We start from the raw sequence: 19,835 nt of genomic DNA, 5'->3' as shown, positions 1-19,835 counted from the left end.
TGTCCACTATAATACCAGTCTCACAATCACACAAGACAAACAATTTGATTCCAAATTAGTTCCTTTTCGTCTGCATATACTGCTTGAAAATAAGACGTCCCTTGAATAGCATAAGCGATTCGTCTATTACCAGCTTGCAGAAGGGTTTGAGAAATCGGCTGTACCGTTCCTTTATCATCATAAACACATCACATATCTTCCACATGCGGTCGTCTGGTCGAGGTTGTGTATTCGTGGCAAAGTGGCAAGGTCCTTAGTAGTGTTTGGAACCTATTTCTTGACATGAATTTCCCGAATGTTGGTGTACCCAGGAACGGTTCTTTTTTCCAATAGTCGCTGATGACGTGTTTCTTTGCGTGTGGCATCAGAATAATTAGAGCAAAGAACACAAAGAGTTCCCTGACTGTTTCGTCTTTCCATATCTTGAGGTGGCTGTGTGTATTACTTTCTTCTGAATTGTCACTCTCCTGTGTTATGAGATAATTATGTTGTAGATTAGTTTTCTGCACTATTTTGTCCATTACTTCATTGTCAAAGAAGGCTTCTAAATATTCTGCTTCCGTTCCATCAGGTCCAACGGGAAAAAAACTGAAGTCACACCTGATGAGCTAGAGTCAAAATTATGAATGTGAGGCTCAAAATCATGACCATCACTCCAGGAAGAAAAACCCACATTGTCGCAGGGGTTCGTGTCAGGTGGTGTGGGGGTCGGTGCAACTCCTTCATCCTCACTCGAATTCCATTCATACTCTCTCCCCAATGCACCAGGGCCATCGATGTCTCACTGCTGTCCTCTGCTCAATGATCGTGATTCATGTCATCATATGATCCAGAATTGCCATCCGCTCTTCTTGATGATGATAAGCAAAGTTTGATCACTTCGTCGCCTTTGGCCAATGCTGATTTGGGTCCAAGTATCCGTCATTATCGCTGATTATGTGTGACCTAATACAAAAAGAATACACAAGGTAGCAATAATACCATGATACCATTATAATGATCGTAATGATAATGATGATTATAATGATAATAGTACTGACGATAACAATAATGGATGACAATAATAGTGACGGTAATGATATTGATAATGATAATGATGGTAAGGATAATGGTAATGATGATACTGATGATGATGGCTATTGTGATGAAATAACGATGAATGAAATAGCAACTCTAATAGGCCAGTTGACAAGAGAGGCTCTCAGTGACAAATGGATCTTATAACTATAACAACATGCAAATCGTGAAAATCAGAAAGATTCATAAGACAAAACACGTGCTCTCAGACTAACAAAAGTGTTCTCTCCCACACGAGAAATATTAGCACGATGTGTATGGTTTGTCGCTGAAAGCCGACCCCGCTCGCCTCAAGTCCACATGAATCCCTAGGCGACGTGACGTCATAACGTAAATTTCAATAAGGTGGACAGGCCGAGTTTATATACACTTTGCAAAGTACTACATAAATGATTTCAAACATATCTTTCACCAAGTATTTCTACTAATGTACCACGAGATGATAATAGTATATTATGCATTAGGCATGCTAAGAAAATATGGGGAAAGAGAAAAACTGCAACGAGATTTTTTTTATTGTGTGCATATTTTCATGCCTGACTTTATTTCTCGTGTTTCAGTATTATTCTGTACTGTTTATTCATATTTCTAATCTTGCCATATAACTTTACTAAACAAGAAACTGTTTTCGATAAAAAACATGAGCCGTTGCTCATTAGTGTAGACTAACAAATCAAAGCAATAGTTTAGCTAAGGTTCAAGAAAAAATAACAAAACTAATTATGTCTTATTCAGCGGCGGCGCCAAGGGGGGGACTTGGGGGAGCTTTAACCTTCCCCAAAAAGTGGTCAGCACCCCCTCCAACTGATAGAGCAAATTGAACATTTAAAACACTCATTAAGATAATTTTATTAAGTGGATTTTTAATGGCCAGGTCCAAAAATATGTCAGCCATCAGCGCTAGCCCTACCATTAACCCCCTCCCCATCTGAAATGAGGACAATATATGTGTATTATTGCGGCGTTATGCAAGTTCAGCTGCTTTCATTATATATGACCCACGCCTCAAATCACCCGTAACCCGTTGTAGAAATGTCACACATTACAGATAGCCTATCTGCAATGTGTGACATATATATGCATAGCCTATCTGAGATAGACTATGCAACGAGTCAGGGCGTGGCCAGGCGACAATAGTATTCCCAAGGTGTATAGATCAGGGGTTCTCAAAGTGGTCGATATCGACCCCACAGGGGTCGATCGGAACATCCAAGGGGTCAATGAATAGCCAAGGGGTCGAAAGGGGGTCGATGAATAATCAGGGGGTTGGTGAATGTTTACTGCTGGAGTAGAAGAGACCATTTAAAAAATAATTTCAAACTACAAAATTACACTATATTAATGATTATGCTAATAAACATTTTTAGTTAATACCAGTCATTGCTTTAATACCGATAATATAAAAATACTTTATAATAGGTTACAATACATTATTGTAGTGAAATTTATATATATGTACAAGCAGCGGCTTCGCCGCACCCGGCTATGCCGGGTTGCTTGGCCTGCGGCGCTTGCTCGCTTCGCTCGCATATTTGGCAAACATGTTTGACAACCATTCACACGGGCAAACGTCACTTCAAACACGTTTCTTGAACGTGTTTGTCGAACGTGTTTGACAAACCGTTTGATTAAACGTGTCGTTTAAACGTATCGATGTGAAATGTTTGTGTACAAATCGACATGTCGAAGAACCATTCACACGCTCAAACGGTTTGTCAAACACGTTCGACAAAAACGTTCAACAAACGTGTTTGAAGTGACGTTTGACCGTGTGAATGGTTGTAAAACATGTTTGTCAAACGTGTTTGAAGTGACGTTTGACCGTGTGAATAGTTGTTAAACATGTTTGTCAAACGTGTTTGAAGTGATGTTTGACCGTGGGAATGTTTGACAAATGGTTTGTCAAACATGTTTGATGTGATGTTTGACCGTGTGATTGGTTGTAAAACATGTTTGTTAAACGTGTTTGAAGTGATATTTGACCATGGGAATGTTTAACAAACGGTTTGTCAAACATGTTTGAAGTGATGTTTGACCATGGGAATGTTTGACAAACCATTTGTCAAACGTGTTTGAAGTGATGAGAATGTTTGACAAACTGTTTGTTTGAAGTGACGTTTGACCGTGTCAAGCGGTTTATCAAACGTGTTTGAAGTGATGCTTGACCGTGTGAATGGTTGTCAAACGTGTTTGTCAAACATGATTGAAGTAATGTTTAACCGTTTGTCAAACATGTTTCTCAAACTCGTTTGAAGTGATGTTTGACCGTGGGAATGTTTGACATATAAACGTGTCGACGTGAAATGTTTGTCGAAGGGATGTTAGAAAAATCCCTTAACGACTGATGATCTACGGTTTCGGGAAAATAGACGGAAACGTTTTATAGAAAAAATTATATATATATATATATATATATATATATATATATATATATATATAAGTCTAAATAAAAATATTCTTCTAAAAAACGCTGTGGAAGTCGGGGACAGGTGGTATTACGGTGACACTTTGTCCTAAAAAATATTCTTGAAAAAGCGCTTGGGTAAGTCGGGGTCAGGTGGTATTCTTCTTCTTCTTCTTCTTCTTCTTCTTCTTCTTCTTCTTCTTCTTCTTCTTCTTCCTCGCGTTCTTCTTCTTCTTCTTCTTCTTCTTCTTCTTCGCGTTCTTCTTTGCATTCTTCTTCGCGTTCTTCTTCGCGTTCTTCTTCGCGTTCTTCTTCCTCGCGTTCTTCTTCCTCGCGTTCTTCTTCCTCGCGTTCTTCTTCGCGTTCTTCTTCGCATTCTACTTCGTGTTCTTCTTCGCGTTCTTCTTCCTCGCGTTCTTCTTCGCGTTTTTCTTCGTGCTGGGGATCCCGTGTTGGGGGTCCGCCCTAAAGCCGAGGCCGAAGGGGAAAACGAGGGATTAGAGCGCGGAAAGCTGCGGCCGTAGGCCGCTGTTTGCGCAGCCAAGCCCCGGCGAACCCGGGGAGGGCGAAGCCCGCGGCTTGTAAATACGTATATATATATATATATATATATGTATATATATATATGTATATATATATACTGTATATATATATATATATAAATTCGACGCACCCAAGTTATATCACATTTGACCTCTGTCACATTCCAAACTTCATCATAGTTCTTAACTCTTCTTAAACTTTTCTTCGCGTTCATTCTTATCCTCTACCCACGTTGATTTTTTTCGGTCATATTTAAGATGGTGCCAATATGAATGGATCGTATTTACATGGAAAACCAGATATAACTAATATTAATGACTAATGAGACTGAGTAATTTCTTAAAGACGCAATAGATGATGAAATAAATTCAAACTAGTTAAATAAAATCAATTGAAGTTTCAATTTTACAGCCTTCGTTGTCCGTGCAAGTTTGGTATGTAGTGTTCATAGGCAAGATGCATATTTTAGGTGAAATTGCGTTCTTGGCAACTATAAACTTCAATCAGTTTGATTGGAAACACTTTGAAGAATTTCGTGGTTGTTATTCATGCAGTTTCAGTTTGGTTGGTTGTGGGTTTGTTTGTAATTTTGTACATGCTGAGGTTTTCCAACTTGCTGTTTCAATCTTGTAATTCGTTTTCCCCACATGGAGATGATTTCACTCCATGTATCAGTTTTTATATTGTGGTGCTGCTATTGATATATGGGCATTTTTTTTCTTCATAATTATACAAAAAACTGTATATGTACTTTCCACTGTTCTTGTTTCGTTGTGAAGCACATGCTTTTTCTTAATTTCACAGTTCCACTAATAACTATACAGGCTCTTGTTTCTTAAGGACGTTTTCTATTCGTTAATGGTTGTTGCTCGCAGCACATTAGCGCAGGGGGACCCGCTCAGTTACGAGTCCAATATTACCAATATTGAATTTTAAACGAATCCAGCAACCCTATCAAGATGAGACTGTTACTATACTATAAATGTTGTTATTTGATAATAGTGATATTGAGAACGCCAATAACGTTTTATATGAATTTTGTATTAAAAGACAAAGAGGAAAGATAGAAATGTTAAAGTAGAAATATTAATCTCTTCTTAGAGAATTAGAATCAATGTAAAGATTAATAAGCTTAACATATTTTTGTAATAAAAGTCATCAAAAGGATGGAATATTTATACAAATATCTAACCTAAGCTAACCTAACCGAACCTAATTCAGTTAAAACCTAACCTAAAGTGAACCTAACCTACCTAATGTATTTCCCAATGGTGACAATTGACGAATGAGTCACGAAGTCTATAAGTGGTCCGAATCAGCCATTGCTAGCGAGGGCTGAATGAACCACGAAAGTGAACACAATTTCTGATTTTTAGTGTGTTATGTATAGGGCCTATAGTACTTAAAGAAAAATTCGTCCCACCCCCATTTTTAATCATGTGTTCTATTTTTCTGTATAGGTCATGGATCGCTTCCTAATTCCCCACAAGAGGCAACAAGTTAATGACGACGATCAAGAACCATGTACTTCTAATTCTACTGAAAATCCGGAGTTGGAAGAGGTGGATGATGACAGTACCCAGAAAAACATAAGACGTCCTCCAGGGCCAAACAACATCAGCCTGCTGCCAGATAGTGGGCCTACCTGTCCTGATTTGAAGAAATATCCTTCACACGTGCAAGGTGGTCAGGCAAGATCATTCAATAAAAGATGGCACCAACAATATTCTTGTCTTTAATATTCCGTGGTCAAAGATGCAGCTTACTGTTTTGCGTGTCGTCATTTTACAACTTCCCATCTTGGTCGAGCTGAACAATCATTCACCCACAACGGATTAAAGAATTGGAAGAAGACAACCATGTCTCTGAAGGCTCATGATACTTCAGCTTGTCATCAATTTGCGATGCAAGCTTGGGGAGAATTCAAATTGCAGAAAGTTACAGGGACAACAATCTATCAAGCCATTGATGCCGGGCATGCCAAGACAGTGGTGGATAATCGGCGGTACATTAAAGCAGTTATTGATGTACTTCTCTATACAGCATGTCAAAATGTTGCCCAGAGAGGGCACAGAGAAGGCGATGAATCCGACAATTATTGTATGGTCAATATTAAAGGTGGAGTAAAACACGGCAAGTAAACTTCTATTGTAATTGTACGTGGAAGTACAGTCTACGTCTTCACTCACTCTCACAAAAGTCAAGAAATGACCTATATGCACCCTAAGTAAGGTCACGACTGACTCTGCGTGCGTGACTAGGCGCTTGGGTAGCCTACTCCAAACAGTTGCTAAATCTAATTTATACAATTATTATAATTATTCACTCGCGCACAGAAATTTACATTCATACACCTTTCAGTTACACAACAACTTAAATTTGATAATAATAATAATCTATATCCCATTCATTCAACTTTCGCATTACAAATAAATTGATAATTACTTAATAGGTACCAATGGCAATTAGTAAGTTCTCGAACATTCACGCTGATACGCATGTACATACACACATACATAAATTCTAACTACGCATTTAACTGAATCTATATGTAGCATAATGCTAACAAACTTAGAGTACAATAAACGCTCGGCCAAGTGAAAGGAGCTGCCTCAGCGACTTACAATGTAACGTACAAGAAGATATATTCAATTAGTACATACAGGCATATGAACATTATATATAAATACATGAAGAACATATATGGAACATTAAAAGTTTTGAAGGACGGTAGTGGAGAACATTTTGGCAGCTATAAGGGATTGAAAGCTCAAGAAGTATGACGGCTGCGAAGATTATATGGGTGGGAGACAGGGGACGTTGAAATGGGAGGGGAGGGAGGAAGGGGTTCTGTGGAAGTCGGAGGGTCATTGTCACAGTCTACACCTCGAGAGAAAAGCTTAAGTGTGTCCAGGTGCATGATGGATTCTGTGTCTGAATGTAAGTGTTTTACTTTGACTTTATTTGTAGGTTCTAGTGCGAGGACACGGAAGGGACCAAGGAATTTTGGTGAAAGTTTGGAAGATGGAGAATGGTTCTGGGCATATACGATGTCACCTATTGCAATGGTAGATTAGATTCTCTCGCATTTTTATTGTGAAAACGGGCCATCTCGTTTTTAGCGAGAGAAAGAGACTGAGTAATTCTCTTGAAGAGAGAGCTGAAATTTGAAAGTGAAACTTTTACAAAATCATCAAGGTTGTAAATGGGACCTATTTCTGAAGCAAGAAGGTCATATGGGAGTCGTTTGTCGGAACCAAAGATGACAAAGTGAGGCGACTCTGATATGGACCTATTGATGGCACTGTTAAGGCAAGACTGAATCATAGGGACATGGTGATCCCAGGAGAGATGGAGGTCAGAAGCGAGGTGTCGGAGAACATTGAGAATCTTTCTGTTTTGGCGTTCAACAAGGCCATTTGAACTGGGGTGGTATGCAACGATATTACATTTTGTTATTTTAAATGATTTGCAAATATTTGAAAGAATCTCATTGTTGAATTCCGTGCCATTGTCAGAGAGAAGAACTTTGGGAGTAGTGAAGGGGCAAATAACTTTGTCAATGAACGTCTTTGCAATTGTTGTCGCAGTCTTGTCTGGGATAGGTTCAAGTATGCAGAATCTGGAAAAATGGTCCATACACACAAACAGGTACTGGTTTCCACTAGAAGTGAGTGGTAATTTGAGAAGGTCAATAGCAACCATATCAAAGGGTTTGCTAGGGATTGTATATGTCAATATGGGAACTTTACTCTGAATATGACCTTTATGGCTAGCACAAGAATGACAGGTGTCAATGTGATTATGGATATCCTTTCTCATGGTAAGCCAAAAGTACTGAAGTCTGGCCTGTGTTAAGCATTTGTCTTTACCTGGATGTGCAGCAAGTGGAGAATCATGTAAAAGGAACAGAACTTCAGGTACTAAGTCAGAAGGAACTACGAGTTGTTGTACAAGTCTGTTTGGTTCATGCTTGTTGGAAAGTGTGGTTTCATGATAAAGAACATCATCGACAAGTCTGAAGTGGTCAAAGGAGGTAGGGAAGTCTGTAAGATCAGATGTATCTCCTGACTCGAGAGAGAATATCACACGTTTCCACATTGGGTCGGATCTTTGAGCTGCTTGTATACGCGCATGAGTAAGAGTGACTGGCTGAGGGAGGGAATTGATAGCAGCAACATTTCTAGAAAGTGCGTCTGCAACATGGTTTGCTGATCCACGTACATAAGAGAAGGTGGGATTGAATTCTTGAATAGTCAAGAACCATCGAGAAAGTTTCCCGGACAACTTCTTGCCTTTGAAAAGTTGAAGAAGTGCCTGGTGGTCTGTATGGACTGTGACAGGATAGCCTAGAATGATTTCCTTAAAATGTCGGAGAGCATATATTACAGCAAGAGCTTCAATTTCTGTGACAGAATAGTTACGTTCAGCTTTGTTAAGGAGTCTGCTGGTAAAGGCTTGTTCCTGGGCAGACAACCAGTGGAAAAGTACATCTTTCTTTAGCAGTGAAGTAAGAGGGGCTGCAATTTTTGAATAATTGCGGATGTACCTACGGTAATAACCTGAAAGACAAAGGAAGGAGCGAAGGTGCTCAAGGTCCGTTGGACGAAGGAAGTCAGCAACAGCTTTGACTTTATCAGGAACAGTAAGAATGCCATCAGAAGTTAGTATGTGTCCAAGAAAACGAATTTCTTTCTTAAGAAAGGAGCATTTGTTGAGTTTGAGTTTTAGGTTGGCATCTGCAAGACGAGAAAAGACTTGTTGAAGGGTGTGAATGTGGTCGGGTAAGGATTTGGAAGCTATGATTATGTCATCCAAATACATGAAGACATTTTCACCAATTAAGTCATCAAGTACGGTATACATAAGTCGTGTGAAGACAGAAGGAGCAGAGGTGAGACCCATAGCCAAACGTTTGAATTGGAAATGACCAGAAGGGGCAGAGAAGGCTGTTAGAGGTCTGTTTTCCGGAGCAAGAGGAATTTGAAAATATCTTGACATTAGGTCTAAAGTTGAAAAGACAGTGTTATTCTGACCAACAGAATGTAAGATTTCCTGGAGAACGGGAATGGGCGTCCTTTCGGAGACAGTGATTTTGTTAAGCTCTCTAAAATCAACAACAGGGCGAAATGTACCATCTGGTTTGGGAACAACAAATAGGAGAAAGTTCCACTCGGAAATGGACGGTTCTATGATATCCTGAGCAAGCATGTCTGCAATGAGCTTGTCCACAATCTTACGCTTACTGTGCGGCAGTCTATAAGCCGGAACGTAGCCAAGTTTAGAGCCATCACGAAGGGGAATGTGGTGGTGAATGAGGTCCGTAGAACCTAGGGATTCACCTGGCAAAGCAATGACATGGCGAAAGGCATTGCACAAGGAAATTAATTCCTGTTGAGCATCGGGGAAGTCAAGGGGTTGGAAGTGAGATGCTTCAATAGGAACCTGTGCATGACGCACATCGGAGTTAATGGTACAAACTGGCAAGGAAGAATTTTGGTCATCAATGACTTTTACTCTTGAAGGATACACAAGAAAATCACATAAGTTAGTACCAAGTTTGAGATGGAAGGGAGCATGAGTGTCATTGGCAACTAGAAAAGAAGTATGACCTTTCTTGGAGGTAGTACATAAGGCTGAAATTAGTGATATGCCTTTGACACTTGTGGATTCTGGCATACAGAGAACATCACATTCCGGAGCTCGGAAAATGCAAAGCTGAACTTTGAAATACTCATGTGGTGGAAGAGTCACGGTTCTTCTTAACACTGCATGAGTAGTACGACACATTGTGGAAAGCACATCGGAGACAGCGGAGGAGGTAATTATTAAATCATCCAAGGAAGGAGAAATCTGGATTTCCGTTGGAGAGAATTCTGTAGAAGGGGAAGGACATTTGGTATTCCTTTTCCTTGATTTAGGCATGCGAGAAGAACGCAAACGCTTTGTACGGGTGGAAACTTTGAGCAAGGTAGGTTCACTAGAAGGAGGAAGTGAATTCTGAAGAGGAGGTTCAGATGATGGTTGTACAGTATCCTGGGACGTGGGAGCTAGAGGAGAAAGGGAGGAAGTACTCTCTGTTTGAGTTTTCTGACTCTGGGTAGAGGGGGTAGGAAGAGCAACAATAGTGGGCACTGACACAGTTGACATGCTGTGGGAGGGGGAATTTGCAGAAACGGGAAGTGCAGAAGGTGGATGAGAAGTAGTCGCCAAATGTAGGGCTGGAATAAAATGACGACCATAAGCAATGCCATGACGTTGGGGAAAGACGCTAATTCCATATTGCTGCATAGTGTCTAGCCCCAGAAGGACATCTGCAGGAAACTGTACATCAGCCACATAAAGAGGGATATGAATCTCTTGACTGTGCGGATGAAGAATTATAGGAAGATGGATCTTACCTAAAACTGGAAATGGAACACCATCTACGTTAGTAAGCTGGAGATCGGAAGGTTCCAAGATTGTAACATGCTTATAAGAAAGGCGGAATTTGTGGAAGGTGGAAGAAGTTATAATATTTACAGGAGAACCAGTATCTATGAAGAGATATATAGGAATGGTATGAACAGTAGCAGGAATGAAAATAGCATTGGACCATGTGTTAGAGTTAGAAAGAGTACAAATGGGAAGGGTGGGTGGTGGGGATGGGATATGCATGCTAGGAGGGGGTGTCCTGAGAGAAAGAGAAGGAGATAGTCATTTAGGAGAAGAAGGGGAACTCCGACGGGAAGAGAAAGTCTGTTGAGAGTGGTTGGAGTTCAAAACACGACATTCTGCAGCCGTGTGGAAACATTTGCCATGGACGGGGCAATCTTTATCGGGAGGAGTGGAGAGACGAAGAGCGCACCTGTTAGCATAGTGGCCAGGGGTTTTGCAATAATAGCAAATAACCGTGGAACGTGAGAAGGATCTTTGTCTAGGGCGAGAAATAGATCTGGGACGGAAGGTGGGTCTATGCCGAGAGGGAGATCGGGACACATAAGCAACTGATAAAGTAGGTTTGGGGATAGGGGCTGGCTGGGCAACAATGTCTGTCAGTGTCTTTGGTGACTCTTGGATCTGATGAGACAAGGTTGAGATGGTCATAGTTGGAGTGAATTGTATAGATTTAGTCTTGTTTAAGGTGTTTGGATGGAGAAGAGAAAGAAAGCGAAAGTAAGCAAAGAGGGATGCAACCTGGTTAAGGGAGATTTTTCCATCTGCATCAACCCAGTTGGAAGATTCTAGTGTGGATTTTAGACAGGCCTTTAGATCTGATGCAAGTCTTGCAGCTTTTTCTTTTCTGACATATGGGGGAGAGTTGATTTGTAAGGCAAGGTCATATAGGGGAGTGAGAACACCAAGTGTAGTGTGTTGGCCAAAGTGAGACTTAATTAAGTCAACATAAGCGGAATAATTGGTACATTCCTGAAACTCATCCGTTTGAAGGATGTCTCCGGCTATGGAGTCCAGATCAACAAAGCTGCGTAGAACACCAAGTTTTTCATCATCAGTAGTGCACTTTCTACGATTAATAGCCGCTTTGACATTGTTAAGGAATGAATGGAAGGGGATATTGCATCCTGTGAATTTGTGTACGTCTACTGTGTCGTGTACAATAGTCATGAGTTGACGGGGTTGTTGGATTGAGGAAGAAGCCATGTTGGTAGGGCTCAAACTTGGGGATGGGAACAGAGAAATGCGAAGACGCTGGTAGCTTGGGTAGAGATGAACGTGGTTGGAGGTAGCGTGGTGAGGTGACTTTATAGCACTGTAGGACTTATGTAGGGTATGTAGAATTGCAGGTCGGTCACCGAAGATTGCACTGTAATAGGGGTCACACAAGGTGTGCACACTGGAATAACAGCAGGAATGTCACAGAAGCGTAGAAATGCACGTTGATGCCGTGGGTGGGTACGGGCGGGCGAGAATGCACTGGTCTTTCGTAATAAAAGTTTCGAGTTCGAATCCCTCGTTGCCACCATTTATTGTATGGTCAATAATATAGGTGGAGTAAAACACGGTAAGTAAACTTCTATTGTAATTGTACGTGGAAGTAGTCTTCGTCTTCACTCACTCTCACAAAAGTCAAGAAATGACCTATATGCACCCTAAGGTCACGACTGACTCTGCGTGCGTGACTAGGCGCTTGGGTAGCCTGTTCCAAACAGTTGCTAAATCTAATTTATACAATTATTATAAGTATTCACTCGCGCACAGAAATTTACATTCATACACCTTTCAGTTACACAACAACCTTTATTTGATAGTAATAATGATCTATATCCCATTCATTCAACTTTCGCATTACAAATAAATTTATAATTACTTAATAGGTACCAATGGCAATTAGTAAGTTCTCGAACATTCACGCTGACACGCATGTACATACACACATACATAAATTCTAACTACGCATTTAACTGAATCTACATGTAGCATAATGCTAACAAACTTAGAGTACAATACAATCGAGGAAATTTTTTTGAATTACTTAGTGTGCTAGCCAAGTATGATCATACAGTTGCAAAAAAAGTTAACGGTCCGGGGAATGCAAAATATACTCACCACGATATACAGAATGAATTATTTGAAATAATGGCAGGTATGATCAGAAAGGAGATAAGTGATGAGGTGAAACAAGCAGTGAACTTTGCCATCATGGTGGACGAAACGAAGGATATAGCGAAGAAGGAGCAAATCTCTATTGCTGTGAGGTATCTCCATGATCAGGAACTTCATGAAGAATTCTTGGATTTCACACCAGCTGAAGGCCTTGATGCAGAATCGTTACTCCAGAAGATAAAAGAAACTTTAGCCAAATGTAAAATTGACCACAATGCCTGTGTCGGTCAGTGCTATGATGGAGCGGCAGGTATGTCGGGTTGCACCAATGGGGTCCAAGAAAGATTCAGAAGAGATGTTTCACAGGCTGTATACATCCACTGCTATGCTTATAGGCTAAACCTCGTTTTAGTTGACTGTGTAAACAATAAAAGGTAAATCTCGAGTTTTTCGTCACAATCCAATCACTGTACAATTTTTTCTCCTCGTCGGTGGTGTATCAGGAATTTCTAAAATTTCAAAAGGAGCTGAACCCAGAAAGACCACATATAGAACTCAAACGGTTATCGGACACCAGATGGGCATGCCAACACTCAGCCTGCCAAACTGTTAAGAGGACCTTGCCTGGCATCGTTGCAACCCTAAAACATTTAATGGAAAGGGGACATGTGGACAGGGCCAGTGGAGCAAGGTCACTCACTGCCCTTCTGGATCCCCATTTTGTGACGAATCTGGTGTTCATGGAGAGTTTGCTACATTTGACGAAAACCTTGTCAGATCAACTCCAGTCCCCTGATCTCCAGCTTGCCTCAGCAATTGATTTGGTTGAAGTAGTGATGTCTAGTCTCACAGAGATGAGAAACGAAGAGAGCTGGGAGCAACTACGAAATTATGCTGAAGAATTGCGCCAGACTGTAGGGATTCGCAGACAACTTGCACGTCAGTGGCAAAGGGCAGCCCCACGATACTTGGATGAGTTTGTCATAACATCCGGCATAGGACAAGATGATGATTCGAATGACTCCGATGTTACCAAGAGACGGATTTACTACTCCGTGATAGACAAGTTTTTCAGTGAGTTGAGAAGAAGGTTTTCCGGCGATGCATGTCAGGTACTTATTGGAGTATGTGCCCTCAACCCCAATCATCCAACCTTTTTGAACAAGGAAAAGCTATCAGGAATGGCTGCAAATTACGGGGATGGAGGACAAAGATCTATCCGTAGAGCTGCACCAACTAAGAAGGTTGATTGCCAGAAAGCAGGAGCAGGGAATGGAAGTGGACACACCTATGCAACTTGCCATCATGCTCCAACCGTACAAAGATGCATTCATAGATTTGTATAAGCTAGTGCGTATTAATGCTACTCTTCCAGTTAACTCTGCATCATATGAAAGAAGCTTTTCGTGCCTAAAGCAACTGAAAACCTACTTGTGTAACAGTAGCGGTGACTAACGTACCAGTAATCTTGGAGTATTAAACATCAATTCCCAAAGAGCAAAGATGTTAGACAGGGATATGATTATCGATGCATTTGCTGCCAACCATAGGAATAGGCGTATCATTTTAAAGTAGGTGGAACGACGTATTTCCTGAGATATATCATAGTGGGTTTCTCTTCTTTTTTTTAACTTTATCTGTTTATGGTTGAAATCCATGAAATGTCAAAACATCAAAATTTACTGGCTTTTTCATATGAAGGACATTGAATGAAGAAAACATGTATTTCTATCTGTTTTAAAACTATTAAGGAACAACTTGCAATTAAGTTTAGCAAGAGGATTACATTTTTGTTATCGAAATATGTAAGTAGTTTCTAGGGAAGTGCTTATGTTTCAAAAGTGTTTGTTCAGCTATATATGAATTTAATTTTCATTCATATAAGTGTTTTACAAACCGTAAAACCTTTTTGTTTCTGTTTTTATTTCAATGTTTGTTTATTCGACAATTGAAGAAATATAGCCTACTTCAAGTTATGTTTCATGAAGCAATTTACACAGACGTATATGCTACATGGATTAAGGGTTGATTCACACTATCGGTCCGGTCGCGCTCCGCTCCGGTTCTGAGGTATTCAGGGTTGATTCACACTATCGGTCCGGTCGCGCTCCGCTCTTGGTTCTGAGGTATTCACACCATCGGTCCGCTCTCGTTCCCGTCATCCCCCCTCCCTCGACACCAGTAGAAGTCTTACCATCAGTTACGAAGGATGTGTGACTTTTCTGACGCCGAGTTGGCAATAATCGCTATTGCACTTGATGAAGAAGAAGGAAAACAAAATAGAAAAAGAAAGAGATTGTGGGTTCATCCTATGTTGCAAGATAGGAAGACTGAAGGAGAATTTCATACTCTGTATCCTCGTCTTATTGATGATGAGAGTAAATTCCACAGCTATTTCAGAATGAACAAGGGAACATTTGAGAAAATACTATCCAAAATTGAGGATGATCTGAAATGTACAAGAAGATGCTGCACTTCCTGACACTGATGTGCTTGCACCATACGTTATAGTGGGAGATGAGGCTTTCCCGCTGAAGAGAAATTTGATGAGGCCCTACCCAGGTTCACAGACTGAACATAAGGTAGAGAAGAGGATTTTTAATTATAGATTATCTAGAGCCAGGAGGATAGTTGAGTGCACATTTGGTATTCTAGTGCAAACCTTCAGAATATATTTAAGGAAACTTAAAGCTATGCCTTCTAACGTTAATGCAATCATTACACAACATGCATACTTCACAATCTGATACACCCAAATGCTGTTGCATTACCAGATACTTTTGTCATGACTCCATCAAAGACAGTACGTCCAATGAGAGGAAGAGGGGGAAATGCTACAAAGGAGGCTTTTGGCGTGAGAGAAACACTGAAAGGTTATTTCAGCTCCCCAGCTGGTTCAATGCCTTGGCAAAATGATAAAATATAAGTAGACAAACAAACTTGGGTAGGAATATTTGTTGAGTGAGCTAAGGAGATGCATTTCCGCAGTGGATAATAGGTTGTTATTATACATATGGAATTTCTTTCTTCGGTTAATAATGTGTATTTTTTTTTCTCTCAGTACCTTGGCAATATGATAAGTATGCAAAATTGTTTAGTGAGGATAGGAAATGCATTTCCAGTGGACATTAGGCTATTGTATGGAATTTCTTACCTTCACAACCCAGCTGCCTGCTTATTTCAACACAGCTTCTTCTTTTCGCCACGTTATTACTGTAGTGCAGCGAAGTCAGGTCATACAGCTCTGGTTTACCTTTTGACTAATTCTATTAGCATTTCATCTGAATCCACAAAATTAAAGTAAGTTTTGTAGGTTATATTTTATTCAGTTGTTGCTTATGTATATCCTCGCTGTATGCATTGTCATTGAATCAGTGATAAATAAAAAGAAAACGTATTTTTATCATTTTTCTAACCTTCTCATGATCCCATTGTGGTGTTTCCTTTGGATTATCCATGGTTTGGTAGGACAGAAGGTATAACTACTTGCTTATATGAAGGCTGAATCTCGACTGGAGTGGAGCAGGAGCAGGACCGTGGCAACTGAGTTCACACTGGCGCTCACAGTCCGGTCACGCTCCGCTCTCGCTCCAGTAAAAATATCTTTTGACGGAACCGTGACCGGAGCGAGACCGGAGCGAGAGCGCCAGTGTGAATGCTTCCATTGAAATTAATGAGACAATATTGGACCGGACCGAGAGCGGAGCGCGACCGGACCGATAGTGTGAATCAAGCCTAAAAGGGTGATTAGATGCCAGGGCCCACAATACTATATAAAAAGCTTTTGAATTTTCGCATTGGCCCTGAATTTCCTATGGCATGTACTGCATGATGAATTGGTCACGGTAAAAATATACACTTGATTTCCTTCCTTACCCAATTACACAATTTGATGATTGACAGACAATAATACCTCATTCATAGACATTTAATCCAGCTCAAGAAACCCTAGTCACAGTATGCAGAGCATGTAGAGTTTTTTTTTTTATTACAATCCTGCCCAAAGTACCGTGTCATTTTTTGCAACCTAAGTGAAATAGCAACTCGGTGAAGTGATAATGATTGACTTCCAGCAGTGGGTTTGGAAACTCGATATACCTCACTCGAACAATAGATAAGTCAGGTTAAATATATATATATATATTTTTTTTTTTACCGGGATCAAAACAGCATGGTATGCCTCCCATGTTCAAATGTTCGTGAATAATCATCATCTGAGTTTATTTTCTGAGACCCCCCTCCCCGTCAACATGTTGAGTCCCTCCTCAGCCCCCAACAAAATATCCTAGCAGAGCTCCCGTCAGGGCGGTTCCCTGGCCTGGACCCCACAAAGGACCCTAGACCGGCCCCTTTGACCCTATGCCGGACCTTGGACTACGCCTTTCGGATTGTCGCTAACGCGGAAATTATAGTACTATAAACCACCCCAAAATTTTGCTCAGCCCCCCCTTAGCCTCCCCAACTAAAAATTCCTGGCGCCGCCGCTGGATATTTCATAATAATACATGCTTGTTTGCTTATGGGAATCTAACATCTCGCTCCATCCATAGAGAAAGATATGAAGTTATAATGTGTATGTTTAGAGAAAGTCAGAACTCCACAAGTGTGTTATATGGCTTCCTTACAGTAGTACGGTTCAAAGGACGCTGGGCCTGGCTGGTGTCCTACGCTCTACCAAAACCGCAAATTAACTGAGCAGGGGCAAACGAACGAAAAAGAAAATGTAGATATTTTGAGTCAAACATTTTTTTCATGTAGACATTTTTGCTTTTGGCTTGCAAAATGATTAAACAAATTTAAAATTTTGTATTTAATGTCTCTATTGCACCACAAATCAACTGAACAGGGACAACGCAAATGAAAAAGAAAATGTAGATATTTTGAGTCAAACTATCATCTTTTTTCATGTACACATTTTAGGTATTGGCTTGCGAAATTATTTAACAGATTTTAAATTTTGTATTTCAAGTTTCTATTGTAGAAAGGATAAGGGAAAATATTCAATATTTTGTTTAATCTAATGCACTGTTGATTACGGTAAAATATTCAGGGCTTCTTTGATTTTTTTTTTTTAACACCATCTTGTCAGCCTTGTCGGGGGCAAATCCAGGGTAGAATTGCCGCCCCCCTAAAAGTGCCGCCCATAGGCATATGCCCCCCCCCCCCCCCCCACAATGTGAGGGCCCTGACTGTATATCATTAAAACAATGTCAACAACGTAGATATGTGTTAGTGGAGATAGAGAGAGAACATAACAGGTGCCCAGGAGAAAACTTGAAAAGTAGGTCCGATTTTTCACTTCAAGGTATTGAATAAGTAAACATAAATTTGACTATATACATGTACATGTCCATATGTAATATCACAACTTTTGTTTCTTTTCGGGCCTCTACCTATTGCCTTTCCTTCACCCTGTGGAAGTGTCGGAAGTCTTAAAGCATCCAGTGATTACTTGTTTGTATTTTTGCCCCTTTTTCAAGCGAGTTAAGGTTTTACGAGTCCCTCTTCTCCACAGCTCTTTGTTGTGAGAGTTTAACATTAATTGGTTGACAGTGCCATATCGAGTCTAAACATCCTCGATTTTAGTCAGGAATCATCCCGCCTTAACGTACGTTTGTTTTCACGAGCCTCCCATGCTCTTATTATTTCGAAACTTCTCAAATTATTAATTCAGTTATTTACCATGTCATTATTATTACTCCTTTACAGTTGTGTTACACTTAACACCTTTGTCTATATATCATTTGTTCTTATCCTTATTGTTTTGTTGGAGAGCCCACTGCTTTTCATATGCCCTCCTGATCTCTGAAACTACTACACTCACAGTTGTCTCCTTTACCCTTGTACAGTGGAATTATACAGGCACTCCTCCAGTCCTCTGGCACTACTACCCTCCTTGGACAAACATTAAACAACCTCACCACACTACCAATGTAACAACTCCCTTAGAAACTTCTCATGGCACCCATCCAACCCAGGTGCCTTACCTGCTCTCATCATCTTAACCCATTAAACTCCGATGACAAGATGTCTTGTCATTTGGTCAAATAAAACAAAAAATCATAAAACACCAAAATGTTTGATCAAACACCAGAAAAATATGACGTCAATCCTCGCTTCGCTGCGAGCGAAGCGAGGACTGACGTCATATTTTTCTGGTGTTTGATCAAACATTTTGGTGTTTTATGATTTTTTGTTTTATTTGACCAAATGACAAGACATCTTGTCATCGGAGTTTAATGGGTTAACACCTGCCTTCACCTCATCTTTTCTTATTTCTCCCCAATTTTCCTCATCCATTATGGTCATTTTCTTAGTGCCTCCCACTGCAACCAATGTTCTCTCTCTATCCTCCATATTTAGCAACTCTCTAAAATACTCTGCCCATCTTCCCCTTAACACCACCACCTCTTCTGTGATCATCTCTCCATCTGCACCTTTTACCTTTTCTTCTCTACTTGATTTGCCTCCCTTTCCTCTCTTAATTTCCTTTCAAAACATCTTATTACTTTCAAGTTTTTCTATCATACTCTTCCCCGATTTTACATCTCTCCTATTTGGCTGCTTTATCTTATGCTTTGCTTTTTTTTTTTGCACCTCTCAAACATTTCTAGTCATATTTTGCAACCAGTCCATGAATGCTATACTTAGATATATAGATTAAAGAAAAAGAAAGAAAAAATAAAGCATATATAAAATAAAATAATAATTTCAATCTTCTTTAACACGTTTCTATGATTAGAAACTAAACAGGCCTATGTTACCCATGTTAACACTGCAACATTGCCATTATTCATGAAAATACTTATGTTGACAATGGGTCAATAAAAGATATGATCTTGTTCATAAACAAATAATAAGCATATGTACATTGTTTATAAACATACATTAATCATATGTACACATTTGTACAAATTGCCTGGTCATTTTTTCTTCCTGAATTTATTTAATTCTTTTTATTTGACTGCACTGCTTCCGACCCAGGGTAGTGGATGAGATACAGGGATGACCCATCATCCAGGAGGAGCCAAGAAAAGAGGAAGGGAGGGATGGTGAATGGGAGTGGAGTATGTGGGGATGAAATAGGTGGGAGTGGATTTATGCCTGTTGACTTTGGCTAACTCCCTCGTCTGGGGGAAAAAGCCCTTGGTATATATGTCTATTTGACTTGAGACAAAACAGAATCTTAACCCATTAAACTCCGATGACAAGATGTCTTGTCATTTGGTCAAATAAAACAAAAAATCATAAAACACCGAAATGTTTG

General features: G+C 40.1%; 1 protein-coding gene across 1 annotated transcript in view; it reads left to right on the top strand.

Annotated features, from left to right (window-relative positions):
- Window positions 1-19,835, top strand: part of LOC143031084 (uncharacterized) — a 434,563-nt gene that overhangs the window by 285,377 nt on the left and 129,351 nt on the right. The gene's annotated exons all lie outside the window — the stretch shown is intronic.

Source organism: Oratosquilla oratoria, chromosome 12, assembly GCF_046742065.1.
Source record: "Oratosquilla oratoria isolate Oo_2021 chromosome 12, ASM4674206v1, whole genome shotgun sequence".
Classification (NCBI taxonomy): Eukaryota; Metazoa; Arthropoda; class Malacostraca; order Stomatopoda; family Squillidae; genus Oratosquilla; species Oratosquilla oratoria.
Note: the sequence above shows the minus strand (reverse complement) of the source record. Positions and strands in the feature narration are given on the sequence as shown.